This window comes from Pinus tabuliformis, chromosome X (genome assembly GCF_031772625.1).
Source record: "Pinus tabuliformis cultivar Carrire ecotype Pingquan chromosome X, CPIR1, whole genome shotgun sequence".
Taxonomy (NCBI): domain Eukaryota; kingdom Viridiplantae; phylum Streptophyta; class Pinopsida; order Pinales; family Pinaceae; genus Pinus; species Pinus tabuliformis.
The window spans coordinates 569,328,178-569,347,107 of NC_142308.1; the positions used below are offsets into that span (position 1 = coordinate 569,328,178).

At 41.5% G+C, this 18,930-nt stretch overlaps 1 non-coding gene across 1 annotated transcript; it reads left to right on the forward strand.

The window, feature by feature from the left end:
* Positions 1-18,350: 18,350 nt before the first annotated feature.
* TRNAR-CCG (transfer RNA arginine (anticodon CCG)) lies at positions 18,351-18,423 on the forward strand. Its single transcript has one exon. It is a non-coding gene; the product is annotated as a tRNA-Arg (tRNA).
* Positions 18,424-18,930: the final 507 nt, after the last annotated feature.

The following is an 18,930-nucleotide window of genomic DNA, read 5'->3' on the forward strand; positions in this document are numbered from 1 at the left end:
TGATCAGAGTGAGACAATACTATTTATGAAAACGCTGTCTTTATTTAAAGGCATTATATACAAATTGCCGCAGAGTAAAAGGCCTTTTTCGTCATGGAAGACAGTGTAAAATTCGTGCTTCTGGGGGTTGTTCTCTTTGCAAGAAAATGTGGTATCTGTTACGATTACATGGATGGGCTTGCAAAGAATCTGAATGCCGCGTGCCTCACTGCAGAGATTTAAAGGAACACAATCAAAGGTTGTAACAACAAATGGAATCAGGGCGCAAAGCTGCTGAGGCAATTGATTCAACGTTTGAGACAAATAAAAAAGCAACAGCGTGTAAATTCAGAAAATCTTGATTGGGAAATATGTTCGGCCTTAGGAAGCAGCAGTCCAGGCCTGTCATGATATGGTGCCTCCTGATGCAGTTGAAACATCACTACAAGCAGTTGGTGAATCAATTTGTACATGATCGAGCTCGTACTGAGGTGATTGCTGTTGGTTTAAATATTGTAAGGGAAATCTGTCTACGAATGCCATTGTTGATGACTGAAGATTTACTTCGTGACCTTACCCTGTATACGAAGTCTCATGAGAAAGCAATATCATCAGCGGCTCATTGGCATCTTCAAACAGATATGCCCATCATTATTGGATAAGAAAGATTGTAGGGGGATCTGGATTCTGTGATGTGGCAGTCAATTGCAAATACTCCGGCATTCAATCCGTCTTCAAATGTATGCGGTGGATTTACTCCAGATCATCAAGATCCTTTCCTAATTTTGTTAAAATGGCCAACGCATTTCCAGATTTTGGGGCGCAGTTTGCAAAGTGGCATTCATAGGTTCGTTTGCGTGTCAACAACTTGAATTCGAATCAGGGTAACATGCTTATTCTCCAGGAGAGCTGCACTGATGTATGTATAGTGGCCATGAATGTCGTTCTCAACGGTGGTGATCCCAACTACGTGGCTCCTTTACCATCGGATTTTGTGGCACACAGTTGAGTTTGGGTAGCAATGTCATTAATGACACAATCTCCAGTGGCTCGTTGTTGACTGTGGCTTTCCAGATTTTAATCAACTCTGTGCGCTATCTTTAGGATCGGTTGCAACTGTCAATAGCCTCATATCCTGTACAGTTGACCAAATTAAGACGGCTCTGAACTGTGAAAACGCTGGGTTGAACAAGGCGCCTCTTGTTTCTTGTTTCCATCTGCTCTATTTTTATGGCTTTAGTTAAAACAGCGCCCCTGTTTTGGGCAGCATTTTTATTTATTGTATTAAAAATTCATTTTGTAAAAAAGGGAGAGATTTTCTGAGTGCTGAGTGCTGGAACAGAGCTTTCATTGTACAGTTTTTGGCAGAGAATTTAATGGAATTTCACAGCTTTGTTTGCTGAGATTCATGTGGTATGACAATTTAACATTAGTTTTTCCTCTGTTACATATGTAAACCGTTATGTTTCATTTCATTTCATGATCATTTCTAGCTGAACAAATGAAGTGTTTAGGTAGGAATTCATAGTATTATATGCTCCTCCTATAAGTTTGTTCACGTTCGATGTTTTCTTCTGTTTGACAAGGATTCATCTCCTATGCCCTTGTCAGCTCCTCACCAGTCTTTCCATCTCATTTAAAATCTAGATTTGGTGTTAAATTGCTTGCCTACCTTGCCTCAGTTGATAATCTGTGTAGTCATTATATTTCTCTGTTCAAGCTGTGATTTTGCCCATGCAGCCCAGAAAAGCCCCGTCATTTAATTAAAATCCCCAAATCAAACTTCCTTATCAGTTTACTAGCCTAATATCAGTGTTCCTAGTTGGGTCAGCTCATCCTATTGAAAGATCTACCGAGTTTGACCGGAGAGAGCCTTCTCATACCCCGTAGGGCTAGCTACGAGGTGAAATGGTTTGATGTTTCCTTGAAGGTTTACCTTCCTCAGCCTAGGGTGAAATCTCAAGCGCTAACAGAATGCACCTCAACCGGGGTGGAGGCCCCAGTACAACACTCCTCCCGCCATTTTTCCTCCACCACCAGTTCAACCACAACCATTACCTCCTGCTCCTCCAAGACAACCCCAAATGCCTGCTCAACCGAACCCGAACCCTAACAACCGACAGACCCAGCAGGTATATACCGGGGAAACAACATGCCCTACCTATGCTGTGGAGATCCAGGAGATCAACCTACGATCCGGGAAGACTCTTCCGGATTGCCAACCTCCTCCCCCAGAGGACGAGGAAGATAAACAGGAAAGTGAACCCAAGGCCACTCCACCCTTTCCTGAAAGACTAACAGTCACCACACAACCCGACCCAGAGGAGAATGAGCTTCTGGGAGAACTCAAACAGTTGTGTGTGAGAATACCACTTCTCCAAGGCATCAAAGATGTATCGATATACAACAAATTGGTTAAGGAAAAGTGTTTCAGGCACCCAGGCAGGCGAAAAAGAGATGCCTCAACCATCAATGTCATAGGACAACTGTCTGATCTTATGTTGGGGCAAGTAATCTGTCCAAAGTATTTGGATCCTGGGAGTCCTGTAGTTGATGTCCACATCAATGGCACCATCATACCCCACACTTTTATTGATTTAGGGGCTACCATTAATGTGATGACTAGGGATACCACACTCAAACTCAACCTTCAAGGTTCCTTAAGGAAGACCTCGACAGTCCTGCAGTTGGCAGATCGCTCCACCGTGACTCCCGAAGGGATTGTGGAGGATGTATTGGTCTTTGTTGACTCTTGGGAGTATCCTGCGGACTTCTTGGTTCTTCAACCAAAAGAAAAGCTTACTGGATACCCCCTTATTTTGGGAAGACCTTGGTTATCCACTGCGGATGCTTACATAAGCTGCCGAGCAGGAAACATGACCATCAAAAATGGTCCTATGTCCAAGCAGCTAGTCCTATACCCTCCTGCCCAACCTCTATTAGAGCATGACTTACCACTTTGGTTGGAATAAGGAGAAGAGGATGAGGTGTACTCTGCACCCTTGTGCACCTTAGAAACCACCAGGGGAGGTCCTCAAACCGAGGATGATTTGATTGAGACCTTGATTCAGAATCCGCCTCCCAATGCATTGTCCTTAGAGAAATTGGTGGAAGATACTCAAGCCAGCACCTTAGTGGACCTTTTTGTGACCGATCCACTCTCTCCCAGAGTAAAAAATGTGGAGTTTGGCCTCGAGAGAACGTTAAAGATCAGCTCCTCCCTATCTCCTTCCCAGGAAAAGGAGCTGTATAGTCTGTTGGCCAGTCATCTAGATGCTTTCGCTTGGAACTATAAGGAGATGAAAGGAGTCCATCCTTCGGTTTGTACCCATCACATCTACATCAAAGAAGATTGTAATCTGGTTAGGAAACCTCAGAGGAGAATGAATCCAGCCCTTAAGGACATTGTCAAAGAAGAATTGCAAAAACTGTTGGATGCAGGATTCATCTACCCCATCTCGGATAGCAAGTGGGTGTCCCCTCTGGTGTTGGTACCCAAGAAAAATGGAAAGTGGAGAATCTGTGTGGACTACCGAGAACTGAACAAAGCCACCAAGAAAGACCACTTTCCTCTGCCTTTCATAGATCAAGTGTTGGATGGACTGGCAGGGAAGAAGTTTTTCTCTTTCCTAGATGGGTTTAGTGGGTATAACCAGATCCAAATCAGCCCGGAAGACCAAGATAAGACCACCTTCACTTGTCCTTGGGGTACCTTTGCTTACCGAGTCCTTCCCTTTGGGCTATGCAACGCTCCTACCACTTTCCAAAGAGCAGTATTGAGCATCTTTTCAGAGCAGGTCCATGATTCGGTGGAAATCTATATGGATGACTTCACCCCTTATGGGTCCAACTTCCAGGAAGCATTGTCCAATCTAGGAAAAGTTCTAACCAAGTGCATTGAGATGAACCTGTCCCTTAGTCCTGAAAAATGTGAATTCTTAATGACTGAAGGGACCGTGCTAGGACATACCATTTCTCACCAAGGATTGCAGGTGGATCCTAATAAAATTGCTCTCATAAAAAAGGTTCCACCTCCTCAGAAGGTAAGAGATGTTCGGAGTTTCTTAGGCTTAGCAGGATATTATAGAAGATTTATTAAAGACTTCCGTAAGCTAGCCTCGCCACTGTTTGGCCTCTTAGTAAAGGATGTTGAGTTCAAATGGACGGACGACTGTCAAAGGGCTCTGAATGAATTAAAGGATAAGTTGGGGTCCGCCCCGATATTGAGAGGTCCAAACTGGGCCCTACCTTTCCACATCCACACTGATGCCTCGAACAAAGCCATAGGGGCAGCCTTAGGATAGGTTGAACAAAAACTCCCATATGCCATATACTTTGTCAGCAAAAACTTATCCAAGGCAGAACTGAATTATACTGTAACTGAGAAAGATTTCTTGGCCGTGGTCCATGTCCTGAACAAGTTCCGCCACTACATCACTGACTATCAAAAATTTGTACATACTGATCCTGCTGCAATTAGATATTTAATGAATAAACCAGATGTGAATGCTCATATTATTAGATGGTTACTTCTGTTGCAACAGTTTGATTTTACTATCGTTTACAAACCAGGTAAAGAAAATGTTGTTGCTGACTTCTTGTCTAGATTGGATTTACCTGCAGGTGAAGATGGAATAGTGGACGACCAGATTCCAGATGAACATCTGTTTGCTATCTCAGTACTCTCTCCATGGTTTGCTGATATATCAAACTACCTGGTCTCAGCACAGTTCCCTCCGCATCTATCTTCAAAAGAGAAAAGCAGAATTGTAAGGAAGAGTGCCTCATTCACTTGGATCGGGGGTAACCTGTTCAAACTTGGCCCCGATCAGATCTTAAGGTGTTGCGTTAGGGAGGAGGAAGTCTTTGACATCCTCCTAACCTGTCATGATGGGCCTTGTGGAGGACATTTTGCATCCAAGAGGACTACCTTCAAAGTTCTACAGGCAGGCTACTATTGGCCCACGCTTCATCAAGATGTCAAGAGATATATCAGCCAATGCAACCGATGCCAAAAGATTGGGAAGTCGACCCCAAGGGACGAAATGCCTCTCCAACCTCAAGTGACTCTTGAACCATTTGAGAAGTGGGGTATGGATTTTGTGGGTCCTATCAATCCTCCTTCAAGGCAAAGGTCCTACATCATTGTGTGCACAGAATATCTGACAAAGTGGGGGGAAACCAAGGCAATCAAAGCAGCGACAGAAGAGAAGGTGGTTGAGTTTTTAAGAGAAAACATCTTCTACAAATTTGGCTACCCAAGAGAGCTAGTCACCGATCAAGGAAGCCAGTTCACCTCCAACTTAATTGAAGACTTGCTTGCTCATCACAAGATCAAGCATAGGACTTCCACCCCCTATCATCCTCAAGCAAATGGGCAGGTGGAAGTCACCAATAGAGCATTAGAAGGGATTTTGACTATGTTATGAAACCAGCTCAAGAAAGATAGAAAAGATAGATCAACGCCTTAGAATTCAGCCTCTTCGAGGGGGAAACCTCCTTTAAATTACATAAATGAACAATTCTTTGATGATACAAATGAAAAGGCCTCCTTTCTATATATAGGAGTCTAAGGGGTCATAACATAATCAGAGCCGACATAACAATAATAATGTAAGGGCACAATAATAACAATAGTGGGCTTCTATGGGGCACAATAGTAACAATATGGGCACTACATGGGTACAACAATATAATAAGTGGGTTCTACTAATAACAATAAGGGGTTACACTAGTAGTATAGGGGCCTAACATGCCCCTCTCCTTCAAAAAGCGTTGTCCTCAACGCTTGAGTAGTTCTTGATGCTTCTGTATAAAATTCTTGTCCTCCCATGTGGAATCTTTAGCGGGTAAGTTCTTCCACTTAACGAGATACTCTGAAATTGATCGATTTCGTAGTTGTTGGGTTCTTGTTTCTGTGATTGCTCCAGGTTCCAATATGATTTTTCCTTCCTCTTCAATTTCTGGCAATATTGTTTGAATTGGGAACTTTTGTAACTTTTGAATAAGTGGCCATACTTCTTCGTCCTTCTTCCATTCATCCCTTGCTTCGTTTATCCAATATGGTTGGATAATATAAATAGCACAAAACAATGCTTCCACATCCTCATCCTTGAAGAGTCTTCTCATTCGGTAAGGTCGCCATTTTTTAAGTGCATGTAGTATTGCCAACATTTCCTTCTCATATATAGCTTGCTTGAGATGTAGTAGTAAAAATACCCAATCACCTACATGAAAGCATTTTTCACTACAATGTTTATCTACCTGTTGTTTCGTTTGATTTTGCACCGAAGTGGCATTATCCTTTAAAAGTTGGAGAACTTGTTGTTGATGCTCGATGTGATCTTTCACTGCTTGAACCTTTTTCTTCTTGATATGTCCTTCTATCTCTAGAGTTTGAGGAGTGGTAATTTCTTCCAATCCTTTACAAGATATGGCCGGATTCATTTCTTGATGCTCGATGTGATCTTTCACTTCTTGAACATTTTTCTTCTTGATATGTCCTTCTATCTTGATAGTTTGAGGAGTGGTAATTTCGAACAATGAATTACAAGATATGGTTGGATTCATTTCTTATTTCTCGATGTGATCTTTCACTTCTTGCACATTTTTCTTCTTGATATGTCCTTCTATCTTGAGAGTTTGAGGAGTGGTAATTATTGCCAATGCTTTACAAGATATGGTCTGATTCATTTCTTCTTTCTTTGGGGTGGGGTCCTGGCGTATATCTTCTTCTTTTGATGTTTCTTGATCCTTTTCTTCCTCCTCTTCATATTCTATGTAAAATAATTTCTTCTCAGCACACTTATGACCTTTAGTGCATTTGCTATCACAATTGTAACAAAGCCCTTTTTCTCTTCTTTCTTCCAATTGTTGTGGTGTAACCTTTGTAGGTTGTGGAAGGCTAGGAGAAACAACACTTCCATCTTTATAGTTGTGAGGGGTACGCTTCCTGGTTTCCATAATTTTTCTTTCCACTATGTCACAAATCCCTTTTACTCTTTCCAATTGTTGTGGTGTTGCTCTAAAGAAGGTGTTGCTCTTTGTATCCTCATAATGTGCTATCATTTCCTCTGTGAAAATTGACCACGTAACAAGTTGTTTACACGAACAAAGCCCTTCGTACCATAAAAATTGATCTGGTTCTAAATATGAAGATGCAATACATACCTTTTGTAACAATTGTACACCATGTAGATCAAAATATTGCTCCATCTGAAATATCCAATTTACCGGATCCTTGCCATCAAACTTCCTCATCTTGCTTTTTCTTGATTTTAGGAGCTCGACCTTGAAACGACTATAACTCTATAATTTCAGATCTTTAAGTTCTGAAATTGCGACCTGTAGTAGCCCTCTGTATTCTCTTTCCAATGCTACCATTCTGATCCAAATTGGATTCTCTAAGAAAGAGTTATGCACAATCTCCCAAGATGACCTGATTATAGACCTTTCCATAAGAGCGAACTTGTATGACGTGCCACGTGTCACTGTTTATCTGAAAAATATATAAAAAAAACTACAGTCCATCCTCTTTCTATACCTTTTTACGAAATTTCAATCCGATCCCCAGAGAGAAAGTTATGACGATTTTCCCCAGGTCACTTGTTTTGAATGTAATTTAGGAGTCTGCAAAAAGACCAACTTCCTCAGATCATATCTCCGAAAATATTGTGCGAAATGCTCTGAAATTCGGACCCAAGGTTCAACGCAATTTCTTCTCAAATGGGTTTTTTTTTCTACTTCTAAAACGTCACAGAAAAAACGTTATAGCGAAAATTCCACAATGACCTGTTTGGAGCAGCGAAACCCTAAAATCCAAGCTCTGATACCAAATGTTATGAAACCAGCTCAAGAAAGATAGAAAAGATAGATCAACACCTTAGAATTCAGCCTCTTCGAGGGGGCAAACTCCTTTAAATTACATAAATGAACAATTCTTTGATGATACAAATGAAAAGACCTCCTTTCTATATATAGGAGTCTAAGGGGTCATAACATAATCAGAGACGACATAACAATAATAATGTAAGGGCACAATAATAACAATAGTGGGCTTCTATGGGGCACAATAGTAACAATATGGGCACTACATGGGTACAACAATATAATAAGTGGGTTATACTAATAACAATAAGGGGTTACATTAGTAGTATAGGGGCCTAACAGACTAAAGTGGTGAACAGCAGCAGAAAGGATTGGGCAGATCGCCTGGTTGAGGCCACTTGGGCTTACAACACCACTTGGAAGACTACAACTGGCTTCACACCTTATGAATTGGTCTATGGGAAGAGAGATTTTCTGTCAATTGAGTTCGAGTACAACACATTGAGGATGGCAGCTCAGCTGGACCTAGATCTCAGCCATGCCCAACAAGAAAGGTTATTGCAGCTGAATGGGCTAGATGAACATCGAATGCAGGCCCTTCTCCACTCAGATGTGGTTCAACTCTAGAGGAAGATATGGCATGACCGGCACCTCAATGACATGCAATTCCAACCGGGAGATTGGGCGCTGCTGTATGATTCCAGACATAAGGATTTCAAGGGGAAGCTAAGGACAAGATGGCTAGGACCATATGCAGTGGAGAAGTGTAATGATAATGGGTCTGTTCTTATTCGGAACATTGATGAGGAAGCCATCTCCATGCTCGTCAATGGGCATCGACTAAAGATCTACAGGAAACCTCTTTCGAGGCAAGAGTTCATCAAAACTGTGGAAAAAACAGTGCTGGTCATAGAGAAGGGTTCTGCCTCTGTTTTGGCATACCTTGAGCATCATTAAAAAAAAAAAAAAAAAAAAAAAAAAAAAAAATAATAAAAAGATCCTTGGGTGAAAACCTTTTTGAGGCTCCCAAGGCAGATGGCAGGGGTGAAAACCTCATTGAGGCGCCCCTGCTGTCTCTCTGAAAAAATTGGAATAAAAAAAGACCCTTGGGTGAAAACCTCTCTGAGGCACCCAAGGCAGATAGTAGGGGTGAAAACCTCCTTGAGGCACCCTTGCTGTCTCCTCAAAAAAAAAAAAAAAAAAAGGAAAAGGAAAAAAGGAAAAAATAAGGAAGCAGAAACAGAAAAACAGGCTCAATCTTTGGAAATTAATGCAGGTTGTAGGTATTCCATGCAAAAAGGAGGCCTCTCAACTCAAGAACAAGGGTCCCTACCATGCTACCAGGCGACCTCACTAGCATTCCCTCCATAAACACTCATCTCTTCTAAGGTTTGGGCACAATTTGGTCATAGTTTAGCCTTCTACAGGAAGCTACAGGACTTTCTACGGGAAGTTCTGTATTTCTAGAGGAAACTTCCTGTAGAATCTTTGGATGGGCCAAGACCGACTACGTAGAAGAATTTGAAGCTCGAAGTCCAATAAGGAGGCATGCAAGCAATGTTTGTCTCCATCACCCACTGCTGTCGCCTCCTTCCACCACCATTGCTGCCATACGATTGAAATACCTGCACAGTCATACCAGAACGTTGGACTCTCAGAAGAAATAATTTTCAAATGGAAAATAAAGCATGCGGAGGCCCAATGCGCTACCTGTTAAGGCGATCCGAGGACCTTGCACCTGTGAACGTGACTCCACCATTTCGGCATGCACCCTAGGAGGAGAAACAACTACAGGATGTCCTACAGGAATCTTGTAGCAGTTGATCCGGCTAGAGCACACACCATGAAGATACCTGCAACTCATGAAACCAGCACATGCACCATCCACAGCCAAGAAACTGGTCTCGTAACCAGCAGCAGTCAACGAAAAGGAGCTCTCGTTCTTGTGCACGAAGCGGCAGCAAGCGAATCCGTCACCCCTCGTCCTGAAGCATGAGAAAAATCATGTCCACGGCCGCACAGGTAAGTGCCTCACCCTGTTTCGTCAAATTACATGAACGATGCTCTAAAATGTGTGTAAATATGAAAATGAATGGATTGAACAAGTCAGGTAGCCATTCAAACTGGCCACCACAACTAGCCCGATGGCCTCGTCCAATCCAAAAGCTTTGGTTGTGTTGACGAGACAGGAAATGGACACGTGGGAAGCGTCCAGTCGGAGAGAAGCGGTGATCTAACAGGAGTGGCGGCGGTAGATATACAGGGAATGATACGGCGGTCAGGCAGACATGCAGCGGAATGATAGCAGGTGACATCGGCCAACGGGCCGATGGGGACAACTCACCCCCGCGCCACGAATTCCACAGAAATTCAAATCCACCGGCTAGATCACGTATGGCGCACTGCACTCATTTATTCTCAACTGCTTTGCAGCCGAGTACGCATCCTAAATTTTTTTAAGGCTGTTACTTCGAGTTCTCGGCCTGTTACAACGTCCTGTTGCTGCACAGAAGGCACAAAACCACTGAAGTGCTCCCCAGCACCCGTGCACGACTTCTACAGGAAGCTGCACTACAGGAAGCTCAACGTTACGGAGGAAATTGAACTGTTCGCGTCGAAGGTGGAAATTTTGGAACGAGGTAAGCCTGAACATAGTCCTCCCATGCAATTGGTTCGAAAGGTGGTGAAGTCGACGTGTTAAAGGGGTAGGAAACCGTGAATTACAGTCTGTGCATGAATTTGCAAGCATCTTCTTATTGCTGCATGAGAATTGTCATCGTAGTGTGTATGAGGGATTTTCTCCAGGGTTTCATTCATAATTGAGCCACTGTCAAGGCTCACTTGTAGACAGTCGTGAATTTTATAAACTGTGTGCATAACAGAGGCATAGCTCTGCGCTCTGTCTAAGGAAATCCCAAAGACCCACTTTTGTATACGAGCAGGCAGGCTCAGGCCAACACAACAAGTGTTTACCATGCCAGGAGGGTTCATTAGAAAAGAGCCTACAAATTCAAAGAAGTTACAGGAAACCCTTGAGGTGGTGGACCTGTTTTCTCGTGCACGATGGATGTCATTCTGTGACAAGCTTCAAGGTCACGATGACGAGGTTGCAGAAGAATTCCTGCGATCCTTGCAGCCAAAGTCAAAGACGTTGGCCGTTGTCAACTTCAGAGGATTGACCCTCAGACTCACCCCACAGTTCATTAGCAGAGTCACTGATCTACCGATGGGGGTACCTTGGGATAAGGAGGAGAGCAAACTGGGTCAGAAAGCTAAGAAGGAGTTCTTTTTGCCAGAGGAACAATTTTCAGAAGATAAGAATGGAGTTCGAAGAACCAGCCTACAGCCATTCTGGAGTGAGGTCAGCCTCCAAATTATGAAGTATATCACGTGCGAGGGGCGATTCAGCATCGTGTATGGATATCATCTCCGACTGCTCACTGAACTTAGGCACCAAATGGACCTACCCTCAGAGAAAAAGTTGAGCATTCCTTACTTCCTCCTGCAGTCCATGACTGAGTGTGCCACCAAATTGAGAAAGGGAACACCAGACTAGATAGCCCATCATGGGCTCATTAAGCTCCTCGTGGAAGATGCACTCCACACGTACACCATCCCTCTCTCCTGGGAAACCTTTCGAAATTTGACTAAGGATGATGACATCCGAGTGTTGGATGAGGAGCTCACCTCCTCCAGCAGCGAGGAGAAGGAACCCATTCAAGCAGAGAAGAAAGGTAAAGGCCAAGAAACCATGGCCAAAACACCAAAGAAAGAACGCAAGGGAAAACAAGAGAAAAACCAAGCTGCCAAAACAGAGGGTGACAAAACCACACTAACACCCAGGGAGAAACGACTACAGAGCAGGGTGGAACGGACTGAAAAATTCCATGTCAGTGAGGGCACCTCTAAGGTAGCCTCAGCAAAATTGAAAGAAAAAGCACCCTCAGCCAAGCAGGCTAAAACGGTGCTGTCTGTTTCTACAGGAAAGTTAAAAACGACTTCTACAGGAAGCCAGAAATCAGCCACTACAGGAAGTCTTGAGAAAGGAAAACAGAAGGAGAAAACGGCCGAAATTCTTGCTAGGGAGGCAGCAGTTGTGCTGGCCACCCTAAGTACCTCTCCCAAGCCAAAGGAGAAACGAAAGAGGGAGACTCCTCTGTATTTCAAAGCGAGGAGAAGTGTAAGAATTAAAACTGGCAGGCCCCAACCTCCATCCAAAGACCCAATTACCATTGAAGACATCCCTACCTCGCCAAAGGAGAAGTCCCCCTCCAAAGTATCAGTCAATAATGAGCGGGGGAGTCCGAAGACAACTACCTGGAGGGAGAGAATGGAAAGGTCAGCATCAAAAACCCCTCTACAGGATGCTGAAGCAGTTCTACAGGAAACATTAGCTAGGCTCAAGGAGACCGAAAGAATGGAGGGAGAGGCAACCACATCACCACAAAGGGAAGAAGAGGTAGAAAACATTATGGAGCCTAGCCCCCAACCCAGCTTGAGCTCTTATTATAACTTTTTGGAGGCTGGGAAAATTATTCCACAAAAATTCACAGTGCCGCTTTTCTTTGCGCTGGAGGAAGAAAGAGTGAGGACCCACACGTGGATGAGGATAGCTAAATCTAAAGGAGTAGCAGATATAGGCCCCTTGGAGGAACAACGCAAGGAGGCAAGAAGGGAATTAGCTATGGCAAAACACGTGGGAAACTGCCAGCGAGTATTTCTACAGGAAGAGAATGAGAAGCTCAAACTACAGCTACAGGAACATAGGAAAGAAAGGGGCACAGCATCAGAGGACACTACAGCGGAACCTCAAGGCAAAGAAGGAATGCAAGCTGATCTTGAGGAACTAATCCAAAAACTACAGGAAAGGGAATTGCAAGCAAATATAGAGATACAAGCTCTCAAACAGTAGTTGCAAGAAAAAGAGGCACAACTGGCCTGCATGGCCAGTTGGGCTATGGATGCTCTACAATGTAGGCAGCCGGCCAAATCTTATGGCCTATACCTACGGGACCAGTGGCTGCAATTCCAAATTATTGCATTAGCACAGAGGGGTATCTCCCAGATCCAAAACCCCCAACATTTCACAGATTTATGCAACAGCAGCTCCACAGAGGACAAGGCCAAGCTATCAGAGTTCTACCTCCATAATTTGGCCCTTCCTAACGTAACTTCATGGGACCCCAACACAGTTGTGGGAGATATGTAGCTGATGGCATTTACCTCATAGTTAAAACACAAAGAAAAGAGAGCGACAGAGGTCAAAGATGTTATGAACCAAGAGTTACATGAACCACTGTTAATTAGAGCAGAGCTAGGGGACCCCACTGCATTGATATCCACCCACCAACACCTAGCAACCAACCCTCAGGCTTTATTAAAATACATGGATCAACAGGCTCAGGCTATAGCACATTTCGAGGATATGGAGCGATTATTAGGGGACAATTGTGTTCATGCTTGCACCCGAAGGTGGAATACATTGTCCCACAGCCTCAAAATCAGGGAGTATCACACTCCAACTAGAATGAGGGAGGGCCTAGTACGGGTACCTCTCTACAAGAAGTCCATGCAGAACCTCCAGGCCAGCTGGATCGGCCTCAAGCTAAGCCCACCTTTTCTTTTGGGATTGGTAGAAGGAAGCATAGAAAAAGAAGAGCATAAGTAGTGGGAAGAGGTGGAAAAGAAGGCCGGGTTCCATGACAGTGAGGAGGATACTACTTCAGAAGCCTGGGATGTGAGAGTGGCAATTAAAGCAATGAAAGACGAGGAGCTGGACTAGTTTCTCAAGGATGAGCAATCATTTTAGCGGAGGGGTGATGATGAGCCCCAAATTTGGTAACATTTTGGGCTCATTTGGCCTAATTACCCTTGTTCAATCCTTCATTTTTCATATCTTATGGATTATTTTTTAGTATGTTTATGTCATTTGTACGAATAAGGGTAGTCACTATTCCTAGGTGGCTAACACGTGCTCATTTCAGGATTTTTTGACACATGTTGGAGCAAAACCGAGCAGACATGGGCTAGGAGACAGCCAAGTTTGGGTTGAGGATTCATAGGGGGGTTGTCTATGGCATTAAATAGCCTCCCTGGGGATCTTCACCCCCAACTCCGAGCTCCAAAGGCCACCAAAACCGGATCCAGAAGGCAGCCAAACAGATTTCTTGGAAGGAGCTGTTCACTCCCAGTTTGGGCAGCTAAGTCCCATAGATTTAGGAGGCCAGCTAGGGCCTCGTGGTGTATAAATGTTAAGGCCTCAGCCTTCGAAAAGGACTTTTTGAAAAACTCTTGCATATTCTATACTACAGTGCTGCTAGCTCTATTTTGTTCTTTTGTAGCCATTGTTGGCATAACTTTTGACTTATGATTATTTTTTGATAATGGGAAGCAGTCAGATTTGATATCAGCTCTGAGTTTTCTATAGGAGCCATAGCTCTCGGGGTTGGGCCCAACCTGAGAGCCCAGGGCCTCCTTCTTTGTATTGTTATCTTTCCTTTAAGCACTGTGATTTTCCTTTTATGCATTTGAAACGTGGTTTTGTTGAGCAAGATTTAGTTGTGTTGGTTAAATAGGTCATTGTTGAGGAATAGAATTGCTTCAGATGTGTAGAATAGATTGATAGGATAATAATTGATAAAGCTCCAGAAAAAGGGCCGCCTGCACTCTCAGTTTCACCTCTCCCTTATTGGATCAGGGGCTGGAATTGCAGAAACAGTGCTGCCCAACAAAAACACTAGTTTGCTTGACCATGCAATCTTTGGTGTAATGTATTCATTTGTAGAAGTTAGTCATGCGTTCAGACCTTTGTGGATGTTTCTTTGATTAAGTGCTGTACATGGTTCTCTTTGGAAATAAAGTTGCTGTTCATTTGTTTCGTTGATAGTTAGGATAGATTAGCTAAGATTTTGATTGTGTGCAGGATTTGGTTGATTCGGTTAAGTGCACACCGTGCAGGGCATATCCATCTCTCTCTCATCCACCTAAGCTTCGTCCAGGCCAGCTGCTCCATCTCCTAGTTAGATTCCTCGTCTCACAACTACTCTTCTGCCCACGTAACCCTACCTTCTTGCTCTTCCATTGCCTTAGCCTTCCTTAAGTCAAGTTAGATTTCCACATCCTCTCATCACTTCATCCATCAGTCACTGGGTCATTTCAGACCCCTACCCTACCTCTTTAACCATTCATGCATCCTCTTTCACTCACCCATCCTCCAAAATCCAATTTTAGAAAATCCTGTAGAAATTCTTGAACATCCTGTAGAAATCCCTGAAACATCCTGTAGAACCCCTGCAGACTTCTTGTAGAAGCTCACAAGTGAGGTTGCTGGATAGCCAAACTTTGTGAAACTCTCTAGAAGGGTGTTAGGGACTCCTTAGACCTTCTCTGAGCCTTCCCAACCTTTTCCAAGCAGTCCCCTTCCTTGATCCACCCCTGCACAATAAAAAGCCAGTTAAAACACATGCATGATAATTCTGAGAACTTATTTGAAAACACGAAAAGATGTTTCCTTCAGATAGAGATAGCCTAGGCATGTGCATTTTACCTTCATAGAAGTAATGGCATCTCTTCTAATAGTTTGCATTCTCTCCTCTGCATTAGTAGGATTAGTTGGTAGAATTAGGGTTTACTAGGGTTTATGTTACTTTTTGGCTTTCAATTTCTTTCTGCAAGTAGATCAGCTTCCTCTGAGTTAGCTTCCATCCATCAGTTAAAAAGCTTCTTTTAAGAGCTCATAGAAATTGGCTTGAGCCCTAGCGGACTTGTGCCAGCTGACCAAGTGACAGCTGCGTCAAGAGCTAGTACTTGTGCATACAACACCGTCGCTTCCAAGTTTGTTACGAACTACCGGGTTGATAAAATTAAAGAAGGGAGTTCCAGGAGTTGCAACATTATTGCTGCAATACTGGGGCCCACCAATACCATGTAGAAATTATTGTGTAGATTTGAAATTGCCCATGAAATTTACTAAAACATGAGACTCAAATCTACTCTACTATTTTGCATAATTCAATTCACGATCGAGAACACAAATTATAAACATGCAAGAAAAATTATCACAGATACACAAAGATTTATCTAGGGGAAAAAAACTGCTCAAAACCCCTTCTTATCTATATTGTGTTAATAAAATAATAGAGATGAATACATATGTTTCTCAAGCCTGAGCACAACCTGCAAGTGTATAGTCTATCCCTCTGCCTAACTGACTGACTTTGGCCAACACTTAGCCTATTTTCAAGCCCTCCAAGCTCCTATTTCCTTGAGGAATTAGGCCCCTATTAATTAGGAAATTCCTCAATTGGAATTTCGCAATTCCTTTAGGCTCATCCTCTGACTACATGCACCCCCTGTACACTTTAGAATAGTCTATAATTGATAGTACACTGCCTTGGAATCTCCATCTCAACTGGGTAACTCAAATTATTTGCATGCATTATTTATTTTGGGCCGATTGATTAGTTAACTGGTTGATCATTGAGTGTGGTTGAAGTACACTTCCACAACATGACCTTCCACTAGTTCTTCCAACAATTAAAACTAGTTTAACTAACCATAACTCAATTTAACTAAAATATATTGCTACAAATTAGCAATCAGTCATACTGAACTGAACTCAAGCTTCCCCAAATTGAATTAACTAAGTTAACTAAATGACAAGTACCATGTCACCTCAGTTAATTACTTCCAATAATTTTGCTGAAGTGAATATTCAAAATTTCTCTAGTTTGATCAAGGAAAAGTCAAACTGATATTTTCTTGTTGCATTTTCAACATCAATTTCTTGAGTCGCCCATATTAGTGTTGTTTAGGATCTGTTTCCTCAACTGAATTCTAGCTAGTTCACATTCCAAATAAGATAAAAGGTGGCTTCCAACATCCACTTACTCACTAAGGGTACAAATTATCATAATGCAACCCCCTGCCAATAGGAGATGCCTTTCCTCATTCGTGAAGTAGTCCTAGGTAAGGAGTGCTACTGCACTCTACCAATTTCCTCAATTCTATTCTTCCCTTTGCCTCGTAATTTCTTTTTGCCAACTTTAGATGGGCCTTTACTGCAATTTATCCATAATACTTTATGGGTTACGACCTCCACCTTTTGCATTAACTCTGACATGCTCAACATCGATAACAACCTCCTTGCACTCGTGTAGCCTCCCTCCTTATCAAACTAACATCCCTTCATTCGATGTAGAACTGGTGAGTTTAAAACCAATTGCATGCTTATGACATTTTCCAGGGACATGCTTCCATGTCCCTTGCTTATTTTGTAGGTGGGGTGATGGCAACCATCCCCCCCTTTCACTGCTAATCACCCCATCTGAGGAATTAAATTCAAAATTTAAATAAAATAAATTTATAATAATATTATCAAATATTAAAATATTAAAAAAAAGTTACTATTATAAAATATCTTTCAATTAAAATTTCCCCCAAGGAGGGTGTGACGAGCCGACATTCCCCCTGCTTTGATATGATGCCAACTCACATGAAAGGGAGCTACAAATCCCACTATACTTGATGCATTGCATGTGCTCTTGTCACTTGAGTTAATCATGACATGAAGTTAACATAAGGTTAAACATCATTTATTGCAAGTGGCATAGGGAGATAGAAGAAGACTCAACAAGAGAATTCTATAAAATTGGCAGTTTTGGAGGAAAAAATTGACAACATAGATCGCAAGTTGACCATTCTAGCCAAGGGATCAAATAATATATCCTCCTTGGATGAGGGAAGTGGCCAAAGAGCGCGTATGCCTGGAGGTTCTTTCCAATAGTTGTTAGACTCAACACTAGTGGTCATTTTTGTCTTCTCATGTTGATGTATGTCAAGGTTTGGGACAACCAATTTGTTTTTATAAGTTCCTATTTACAATATGGTATGGTTAAACAAGGTGTTAGCAACCTCAAGGCTTTGAACTTATGTTACTAGTCTGGTTTCCCTTTGGCTAGACCAATAGAAAAAACTTTTTGGCCTACACAATCGTCATTTGACGTAATACAAAGTGCCGAACTTCAAAAAAATAAAATCTTCCAATTAAATTCCTATTATCACATTGTTTAGAAACACAATGAAATTTGCAGTTTTTAACAAAATTTCAAATACTTGATTTAACATAATATATAATTAGCACAACCACATTAGTAAATGTGGTTGAGATATGAGTAATTTTTCCGCTTTTGAAATTAATAGCTCTAGCACTACCACTTGTTTTATAAACTCATGCATTCACATGATGCCATTTGTTATTTGATAATTTGCATGATAAGTTCATAATTGTAGTAGGAAAATGTGAAAAAATAAACATGTATTCATATAATGTCATTTGTGAATTGATAAATTGCATGGTAATTTCATATTTGTATTGAATACATGTTAAAAGGTAAACATAGAGAAAAGATGAAGATAATATGCTTAGTGTCTTACATTTATAATTATAAAATTTATAATTATAAGATAAAATTTTAGAGGCAAAGCGATTTTAATCCTCGGGAAATAAGAAATAATAAAAAGCCAGCAAATTGCGTTTATTCATAGATCGCGTGGCCTAATGGATAAGGCGCTCGCCTCCGGAGCGGGAGATTGTGGGTTCGAGTCCCACCGTGATCGTTTGCGTCTCTGCGTTTAATTTAAATTGAAACCGAGTAAAGTTCATATACTCAGCTTTTATTTTGAATAAAATTGTTTGTTTTATTTTTCTAAATATATGAATATATTTTAATTTAAAAAAATTCAAAAAATTAAATTACATTATTATATTTTACTAATACCATTCAGTTGATTTTTTTGTTCTAATGTTATTTTGCTTTTATTTTGAATAAAATTGTTTGTTTTATTTTTCTAAATATATGAATATATTTTAATTTTAAAAAATTCAAAAAATTAAATTACATTATTATATTTTACTAATACCATTCAGTTGATTTTTTTGTTCTAATGTTATTTTATTTATTAGATTTATAATAACAACAGATTATTTTAAATAAAATTGTTTGTTTTATTTTTCTAAATGTATGAATACATTTTAATTTAAAAAAATTAACAAAATCCAAAAATTCAAAATATTTTGAATAAAATTGTTTGTTTTATTTTTCTAAATATATGAATATATTTTAA